The 10632-nt window shown below is 39.8% G+C and overlaps 1 pseudogene; it reads left to right on the top strand.

Moving 5' to 3' along the window:
* The first annotated feature begins 3292 nt into the window (after positions 1–3292).
* LOC124694793 overlaps positions 3293–10632 on the top strand; it is a 39265-nt pseudogene continuing 31925 nt past the window's right edge.

Here is a 10632-nt window from a genome sequence, read left to right as displayed (position 1 = left end):
GTGAAATACTTATTGGCACTTGCCACACGCAATTTGTTCACCACTTATCAGAAGTTTATGGCTACACCTATTTGCAAATAGTTTTTTTTGTCCAAGATTATTTCTGGTTTCTGCATTATTAGTGATTTCTAGCTTTTGTTCAACATAGTATTGAAATCAATGGCAAATGTTGTCGGAGAAGAACAATAGCTCGATAGCTACTGTGATTTGTACAACATAGTCATCCCAGCATCTGGAAACATGTCTTGCTCCAATCATAATTCTGAGCAACTACTTGACAGTTAAATATTACAGTAAACATATTGTTGTAGAAAAAAAAAGCAGAAGTAGTAGTAAGCATTTTGTAGTTGTAGTTACTCTTTTTTTGAAAGCTGCGATCAATTAAACGGCACACTCAGGTGCAAGTACAGATACAAGGAAGTCTGGAGGGACAGTCTCCCATACCACATTACACTTATTTTCGCAGCCATAACGAGCTAGTTCATGCGCTACTTTGTTACCAGTACGGCGCACATGCCTTATCGAGTGATCAGCAAAACCCTTCAGCATCGACTTTATTTCTTCGACTAACGGTCCATGGACAGACCTGTCAATATCGCAGCTTCGGATTTTTGCAACAGCACCCAGGCAATCAGTTTCGAGAATCACCTTACCCAAGCCCTTCATCCTTGCCAACGCCAGCGCGTGTTTGCAGGCCATGAGCTCGGCTCGCTCCGGATCTGGGGCAGAGTGGAAAAAATGGCTTGCTCCTGCAAGGAAACCGCCATTGTGATCTCGCAAGACCACGCCGCACCCTCCCTTCCCATCTTTCGCTGAGAGAGCTCCGTCCGCATTCAGTTTAGCCCAGCCTATCGGCGGAGGGAGCCAGTGCTCCACCACCTTGGCCGCGCCTACGCCTCGTGCCGGTTTCAGCCCCTGCCACTCCTCCACCAGGAACAGCGACTTCCTTATGATCTCATGCGGAGAAGCAATTTGCACCTCCTCCCTCGTATCATTGCGTGCTAGCCAGAGTTGATATAGGATCATGATGCTAATACAGAGCTCATCCTCCTTCATACCGCTGAACCATTCGAGTAGCCACCCATGCAGATCGCGGTGTCGTCGCACAGCCATCCCGGGACGCCGTAGTTGTAGTTACTCAGGGCATGTACAACACAGCTGCTAACACGGGCACTAAGGTTTCAAATCCTGGCCGTTACGCTCTATTCCTAGCAGATTCTGTGATTTTAGCCACGGTCGCCGGAATAAGAGACGTTGGGCGCTCCAGTTCTTTCCCCGTGTAAAACCATCTCAGGACCAGCCAGGAAAGAAATCAATTTAGCGCCCCAAATTAGCACTTTCGTTGGAGATTGAGGCGCTTATCCTTTGCTTCACTATAATTATTATTTTTTGGTTGATTTAAGCGCCCATCTAAGAGTCCAGCGTTGGACATGCCCTTACAGACATCAACATGTAGACTAGAACTACTGGAGGATTCAGTCAGTCTAAGTAGGTGTCCGTCAGATAAGAAACAGGGCAGGAGCCCACGATCTGGAGTAAGTAGGCGCAAAACCATTAGCAGTAGCACAACGGCACAATCATCATGTGAATGCTAATGAGACATTGTCTATTGTAATTTCTCTCATGATGGTTTGGATTCTTCCATAATTCTGAGATGATCGTTTGGGCTTAGCACCATCGCGATGGACATTTTTTTTATTTCGGTGTTGCACTTCATATTGACATTTAGGTTTAGCCATCAAAATAATAAAGTGCAGTGGTGGTCAACAATGCAAGATATGAACCTTCGTATTACGGTAATTATGGAGAAGTCACGGTCCTTTAGAGGATATAATTTGTGATCATTTGCCATATCCAATCTTTGCATCATCTTAACAATGTGATCTAGAGAACGAAAAAATGAAACAGTTATTTGTGTATCAATTCTAAATTTATATAAATAAAGTGCATAACATGTATCATCGCACTTTAATTCAAAATTTAAATTTACAAGTTTATATTTCCAAGTTTTTGTAAATGATTTAGGAAATGGGCGGGCGCAGCAAAGTGCGCCTTCATGATCTAGTCAAAAGATTAAAATGAGTCATCTTGGTGATATGTTTAGTAGTAGTACTTACCGGGGCGTCGCTCCTAGGCATGTGGTGTCACATAAATGTTGGCTTAGTGATACGCGGATTTTGAATTGGTAAGTATTAATTATGAGGGATATTAATTTTAGTGGGAGTTGAATAAATAAACTTGTGTAATTTTTTATAACTCTTTAATTATGAAACGATGTCCAAATTAATTTTTCATAATGTTTGGAGATCAATAGCCCGCGACAGCACTGTCTCTTTAGTTGCAATCTTAGAGAAAGATAAACTGCATGAATCTAGAACCAACTTTGTAAACTGGTACCGCAATGTTATAATTGTACTAAAAGGTTCTAAGAAAGTGTGTGTCTTGGCAGCAACTCTTGGACCCCTCCTCTTGATGCAACCACTGAAATGCCGTAGAATATCTTTCAAACACGTAGTGATGACTACATTGTTGTCCAATGCGCCTCAGTCATTAGCATAATGCCTCTACATCTAACATTGGGATTAATATTAGAACTTAGTAGTTTTTACAACGTACCGACTTTATGTAAGAATATTTTATCAGAATATTTTATCATACATGATGATTATTCATTTAAGTCATAGAATAATCATTGTTCTATTTATATGAATAATATATTTCATGGCCATCCTCTTATATGGAATGGGTTGTTATATTTGAATCTCGATTGTGATACGCACATCCATAACATTGAAGCTAAACATCATAGACAAACAAGATGAATAGCACTTACTTGTTGCATTATCGGCTAGGTCATATTTGACACAAACGTATGAAGAATCTCCATAGTGATGGACTTTTAAAGTCATTTGATTTTAAATCTTTTGACGCTTGCAAAGCTTGTTTAATGGGTAATATTACTAAAACCCCATCCAAAGGATTTTTTGAACGAGCGAGTGACTTATTGGAAATAATGCATACCAGTGTTTGTGGTCCAAAGAGTATACCCGCACGCGGTAGATTCTTTTACTTTATAACCTCCAACGTCGAATTAAGTCGATATGGTTATATTTATCTCATGAAGAATAAATATAAAATGTTCGAACGGTTCAAGTAATTTCAGAATGAAGTACATAGTCAATGTGGAAACAAAATAAAGTTTCTACAATCTAACTGTAGAGGAGAATATTTGAATCAAAGGTTTAGAGCACATCTGAAAGGTTGTCAAATTATTCCATAACTTATACCACCCATGAGGCTCCAAGGCAATAGTGTGTTCGAGAGGCATACAAACCTGTCGGACATGGTGAGATCAATGATGTCATTAACTGATATGCCTTTATCATTTTGGGATACACATTAGAGACCGATGCGTTTACACTAAGTAGATCACCATCTAAATACGTTGAAACAGCACAATACGATGTGTGGTCTAGGAAGAAACCCAACTTATCATTTCTTAAAATTTGCGGATACACTGCACACATAAACAAGTTGCAACCAAACAAGCTTGAACCCAAGTTAGAAAAATGTGTCTTCGTAGGTTATCCTAGATAAACCGCTGGGTATTTGTTCTACAATAAAACTGAAGTAAAAATATTTGTTGCCAAGAATGGTCAAGTTGAATTTGAGCCTAATGGCTCACTTGTCGTTTTCCAAGGCTTCATGAAATTTCCTTCCGGAATTCCATCGGTGCTCCTTGTAACTAGCCTCAACTAGGTATGCAGCAAATAGTACTCTACTTAGTGTATGGTAGTATTCAGTGTTTTGCTGAAGCTAACTTTGATTGCACTTGTAGTTGTCCTGGTTCCCGTCATCCTGCATGATACAAATTAGATGGGTGATGAGATACGCCATGGTGAACCCAATAGATAGATCGATCAGTGCCATAGCTATGCATTGCGGGGAGGGGGTAAATGGGCTATAGACACATTTTGTGGGAGCGTAAATGGGCTCAATATAAGCTATTCGTAGTCAACATCTGCTAAATATTTAAGAGTTTAGGCCAAACAAATATTGGGCTGGGGGCTGCGCCCCCCCCCCTCCAATGTCAGCCGAGAAGCGAACAATCACAACGTAGACAAGGAAGAGTGTAGGTGGTCAGCTCGTTGCTTGGTCTTGAATTTATATAGAGTAGCTAGCAACTGACAGTTGCGAACAGGTAATGGCATTTTGACGTGATACAGTATCTACCATGGTCCTCGCTGGCACGTTGCAATTGTCTATGTGCTTGGATTCCAGCTTCTTGACTTCTCCAACAACACTGTGCAAGTAAGTGGTTTTGTGCAAGTAGTAGTCATGTTTAACAGTTTCGAAGAGGAAAACCTGACATGAGTTTGCCATCGATTTTACAGGCCCAGCTCGTCCTCTGATGGCTGATTTGTCAGGTAATCTTGCATGACATTATCATTTCAGAATTTGGCGATGCTAAGTTGGTACCACTGGTTATGAAAATCAACGGATCTGATTTCCCTTATTTTTTTGAATAGGCAAGTATGGACCCAGTGCTGCAAATTCAATCTTCTGTTCTTGGATGGCGCTAGGAAATATCCTAGGGTACTCCTCTCGTTCCACCGATAAGTGGCACAAGTAAGCCAAATCTTGCGCATAACCTATATGTGTCTCTTTTGTTTTTTTTTGCAGCACAATACTGACAAGTTACATATTGCTTGGCAAAACTTCATAGATGGTTTCCCTTCCTTCGGACAAGGGCCTGCTGTGAAGGTTGCGGAAATCAAAAAGGAGCATTTCTGGTGGTTGTGGTAAGTTTTATCAGCAATTCATAAATTTCAGAGGCAAACTTTCTAGCTCAGACATGCTAGTGAAACTTAATCCTTTTTCATGTCACTATTGTTTTCAGCGGTGTTCATGTGCTTGCGTTTGGTGATAACTCTGATCTTCGCCAAGGAGGTACCATACAAACGAATTGCACCACTCCCATCAAAGGCAAATGGTCAGGTTGAAGTCGAACCTAGTGGCCCGCTTGCAATGTTCCAAGGCTTCAGGAACTTGCCTTCCGGGATACCATCGGTGCTCCTTGTAACTGGCCTCACCTGGGTATGCAAAAAATCACCTTAGCAGTACTCAGTGCATAGTAGTAGTATTCAGTACTTTGTTGAAGCTAACTTTGATTCGGCTTGTAGCTGTCTTGGTTCCCGTTCATCCTCTACGACACCGACAGGATGGGTTGTTGATACATCTCAAATGTATCAACTTTTACAAACAGTTTCTCGAATATTTACTCCGGAATCTCACCATACTTGGATAAAACTGTTGAATATGACGCTGTTTTTAGCAAAAGTCTTGTTTTTGTCAGTTTTTGCAGGAAATAAAATTGGGGACCTAGAGCTTTGGATCACGAGAGGGGAGCCACAAGGCCCAAGCGAGGTTAGGTGGCGCGCCCACCTGCATAGGGCGCGCCACCAGGACCATTTTGGCCCTCGTTCGTCATCTTGCCCCCCCCCCCCCTCGGACCGTGGTGCCTTATATAGCCTTAAAACCTACCCTGCTAGAGGCACGAAGCATTTTGCAAAACAGAGCGCCACCAACAACATCATCACCAACCACCATGGGCTCACTCTCCATCACCATGAGTGAGTAGTTCTCTATAGGTTTAAGAGGTGGGGGTTTGTACGAGATTGTTCATGTAATCATCCATATGTATCCAGATTTGAGGTGTTTGTCTTGAAGATTTTCATGTATGAGTGTTGGTACAGCTTTCATATGTTTAATACTTGTTACTAGGCCCCGAGTGACATGATTTCGGTACTTATCCTATATTGCTTTATCATATATATGAGGTTCGTATTTATTTGCAAGGTGTATTACTTATTATTATGTTGACCATGCGAATGCCTAAGGTGACAGACAGGGAAAAACAAGGGAAACATGTGATAGTTCGAGGATATTTTGTGTTCATGAATCTTAATGCTTTGTTCCGGGATATTCGAAAGGATAGACCTTAATTGCTTGTACTTCCAAGTTGGCCCCGGTAAAATGGGCAAGTAGGATAAAATATATTATGCAAATTCTCTTTGTTAGTACGTATAGCTATATTTTAAGCACACACCAACACACAATTGAATTAGAGATGGATGCTATGTTAGTTGGATTACATTATATGATCAATATCATTCATACAACACCCCAGTACTACCTCATGCCTACGCTTTTAGCCACTGAAAGTTACATAATACTACTTCTGGCGAAAATTGGAGATCTGTTGCTATTGTTTAGTATTTGTTTTTACTATATGAATCAAATGCTATAAAGTCACCACTTGCTTTGTGAGTTTATTGATATATAGGTGCGATTGAGAGTGACGTCTCATTTGCTAAAGTCTTATTGGTATTATCGTGTTACCCTTGAGTCGAACTATAAACTTAGGTAATACTTCTCATCGAAGATTTCAACGATCCCCTATACCTGTGGGCATCAAGACATTTTCTAGCACCGTTGCCGGGGAACTTAGCTTTATTGGTATGATCACTTGTTATCATTTACTTGCTGCACTTATTTGTTTCTTATCATGGGAAATGATAAGGAACCTGCTAAGAAGGTTACTATGCCCTCCACTACAAGGAAAGGTACGGATTTTCCTTCTAGACCACACTTTTCACCTAATGCTGCTAGTACTCCTGCTATTAAAAAGAAAGGTATTGCTCAAACAATTTCACCACTATCTAGAATGTCTACTACAATTGAAAATGATTTGTTAGATGTTGACAATCATAAATAGGGGATGCCTAATTTATTTAAGTCTTTCTCTGATGAATATATGGACTCTGAATATGAAGAAGATTAACTTTATAATGAAAAGGATAGTGCACTTAGTTCTAAAATAACACACTCTGAAGAAGATATTGCATTTACGGAAGCTTTCATGAATATTGATTTAGATGATTTTGATAAATTTGAAGCTAGTCCGAGTTCTCGCTCAGGAGGTTTATTTTTGTTGCTAGAGAAAGTGAAGCACCGATAATATACATCAAAGATAAAGATTATGAATTTGATGTTGACCTTGATAAAATAGAAAAGGCTGAAGTAATTAAGTTTAATTTATGGTAGAAAAGATGAACTTCCATATGAACACTTAATAAGCCTTACTAAGCTAGCTAATGTATTTGGTAATACTGAAATCCAACAATGCTATTACTTCTTGAAATTGTTTCCCTTTTCTTTAGGAGGAAAAGCAAAAGCCTAGTATAATTCTTTAGCACCAAAGTCTATTACTAGCAAAGAAGCATGCATTTAATCATTTTATAATAAACTAGACCATGGAAGCGCGCGTTGCTGCGCCCGTCCGTCTTCAAGAAAGAACTGAACAAAAATTTCTAAAAATATGAAAATATAGATATTTGGTAAAACTTCAACAATCTGAATTACAATGGGATGATATAACCTTCAATTCAGTCCAACCTTCTCTTGATGGACAACAGAAACATCCAAGACTTGTCCGTATTAACATCGAGATCACATGCAAATATCAAGGTAAAGAAAAGCAATAGGAAGTTAACATTCTGAGGACATATTTGAACATCGATGCAAATTTCCAAGCAATTCAAAGCACAGTTTCTATCTGAAATGCCGAATGCCCCATCCGGGAACACAATCTAGAAAACAATAGGAGATCAATTAAGACTAACAATCAATTAATTATTAAGTAAACAACAAGTGCATCTCTGAAATTGAAGATATCCCTTGTCCATGCAGCCGTGAAACAAGTGCAACCCTGAAAAGAACCAAACAGCGATGTATCTCAGAAATAAACAAGAATGGGGCCTTTAATGAATTTTATATGAACACTAACAATATAGTTGACATTTTATTTGAAATGCCAACATAATGAGCCGTATATGATCAAAGAAAGGTTCTCAAACACTGCTAACATTTTGAAATGGTCTTATCTGTGCACACCTCTTTCTCATCTCGGATATATCTGCATATTCATATTAACAGGTTTGCTAACCACTTATCCTCGCATAGTGCAACACTGGCATATGCAACCAAAATAGCAGGTCATCTTATAGTCACGTTACTCGTAAAAGAAAATTCACTAAGCTTAGCCGAAAAGACACACAGACAAAGTTTTTCTAATATAAAACTTCTTATGGAAGCAAATGTAACCTTTTTTTAGAGAAACGCGGCACTTTATTGATTATGATAAACCATTACATATAGTTTGCCGGATGCAATCCGGAATAGAGTTCCTAATAACGAAAAAAATAAACTGCTGCGCAGAGCGAGCTAGAGTATGTGCCGCAACATTACACTGACGAAAGACATGAATAAAATTCACAGATACAAACTCTGAAGAGAGAGCCTTGATATCTTGAACCAGCACCCCAACTTAACTTCGATCAACCGTAGAATCATTGATTCAAAGAATTAAAGATAGGCAATCCGATGCCACTATGATTTTGTCAAAACCTTCCTCGCTTGCCAGGGATAAGGTTTGGCGAATGTAACCTCTGCACATGGCAAACCAATCAACCATAAGTTGTAGCTGCAACTTGTAATTGGCTGATTTATGGAATGTTGGTGCCGTGCTGGTTAGATTTGGGTTAAATAAAGGTGCTAGGCCAGTTAAAGCAGAAGTAATTAAAATGACTTACCGCACCAGACTTGTTAATTTGCTCACGATTTGGTACCAAACATCAGCGGAATAGGAGAATTAGAGAGGCGTCGGAGATGGAACATGAGGAGCTACAGTTAGGATTACCCGATCGACGAAGACTGGCTCTCACGCGCCGTCGAAGATGTCATCCGGTTTCCTCCTTCTGCTCCAGCGACACGCCACCGTGGCTGTTTCCGCCTCCACTTACTCAAGCCGCTTCCTGCGGCCTCCTTCTCTACATCGTTGTCGTCATCGCCATCTCGTCCGTCATCGTGGCCACCATGATCTGGAAATATAAACTGCAAGAAAACATAGGGAAAGAGAAATCAAAAGTCTGCAAGAAACATAGGGAGAGAGAAATGAAAAGTCTGCAAGCCTGCAACCAAGATACATAACCTCAGGAAGCATGATTACCGCAGGAAGCAATTAATAGCCTCATGAAAATAGGGGAGACGAGGTGGGCAGGCTAGAAACAGTTTCCACTATCACCGGAGATCAAGGAAATGGGACACCTTCTATTGCCATTATTTCACGAAGCTGTTGTGGGCTTGTGGCAGTGGCGCCGTGCCTTCATGGGTGGCCTTCCGTCGAGTCAGAGCAGAATTCGCTGCTCAAAGCCCAACGAAGCAGCCCAATCAAGGTCACAGGGCCCAATACACAAGAAAATGTCCAGGTCATTGTCCGGAGTAGCAGCCCGGTAACATGGCCGAACGGATCGCTCAGGGGAGCGCCGTGAAAAACGCCCAGAATTATCGACGGGATGACCAATAGATCTGGAACGTCCATTAGTTTGATCCAATGGCTGACAATCTGAAATCGCTGTCAATGCTCCTAGGTAGGTACGTTTTACTGTTACTCAATATTTCCCTGCTAGTAAAATACATGCTAGGATTGCTGAAATTAGCAACTTTCCTCAAGGTAAATAAGAAGGTATTCCCCAAGCTTGGGAGAGATATTGTGCCCTTGAGAGGAATCGCCTAGCTCATGGTTTGAAAGAGAACCAATTAATTGACATATTTTATAATGGGCTAACTGAAGGATCTAGATCTTATCTAGATAGTGTTGCATGTAATATTTTCAGGCACAAGACTGTGGAGGAAGCTAGAGAATTGTTGAACACCATCAAGCAAAATTATGATGATTGACATATTGAAGAGGAAGTGATCCATAATAAAAGAGGCATTCTTGAATTGTCTAATGAAGACATGAAAGAAGTTTCAAAGTCTATTAAAGAAAAGGGCATTAAAACTTCTCACCTGAAGGAACTTTCTTAAAAGGTATCAAGCCACCTATTGATGAACCATGGTTTTCTATTCAAGTACATGATATATGCTCCGGTAAAGGTAATAAAGAGGTATCACTTCCTGATGAAATATCTTATGTTAATGATTTAAATAATTCTACTTATGATCAACGATGCTTTGAACATGATATTAAATGAGATATAATGGAAAACTCCAGTAGTATAGAAATTACACATAAATTTTATTGCTTAGATTCTCTTAAAATGACTATAAAACACTACCATATGATGAATAATTAAGTAGAGAAAATGATTTCTCTTCAAAATAAATAATATGACAAGCTTCTTGCTGAGAAAAGACAAGTATGTGGAGTCAATACTAGGGGAGGCTCAAGTACTCAGGACCTTGATTATCCCGAGGGACATCCAAAGAAAAAAGAGCAATAAGGTCGTAAGAAGAAATCTTTTGCAAGGGAATCCCCAATGAAAGTGAAGAAAAATGAGAACTATGAAGATCAATATAATGATATATCTATTTCTGATGCTGAAATTCAAGATAATAACAATGAAGGAGATGTGGAAATGTCTCAACCACATGAAGAACCACCTAAAGATGATGCTAATAAAGAACCTCAGCCTATAATAAATGAAGATCCCCAATCCTTCAAAGAGAAATGTAAGAAGAAGAAGGCTCCACCACAACCAAAAGGTAAAGAGAGGGATCCATGGGTTC

The sequence above is a fragment of the Lolium rigidum genome, chromosome 3, assembly GCF_022539505.1.
Source record: "Lolium rigidum isolate FL_2022 chromosome 3, APGP_CSIRO_Lrig_0.1, whole genome shotgun sequence".
In the NCBI taxonomy this organism is placed as follows: domain Eukaryota; kingdom Viridiplantae; phylum Streptophyta; class Magnoliopsida; order Poales; family Poaceae; genus Lolium; species Lolium rigidum.
Note: the sequence above shows the minus strand (reverse complement) of the source record. Positions and strands in the feature narration are given on the sequence as shown.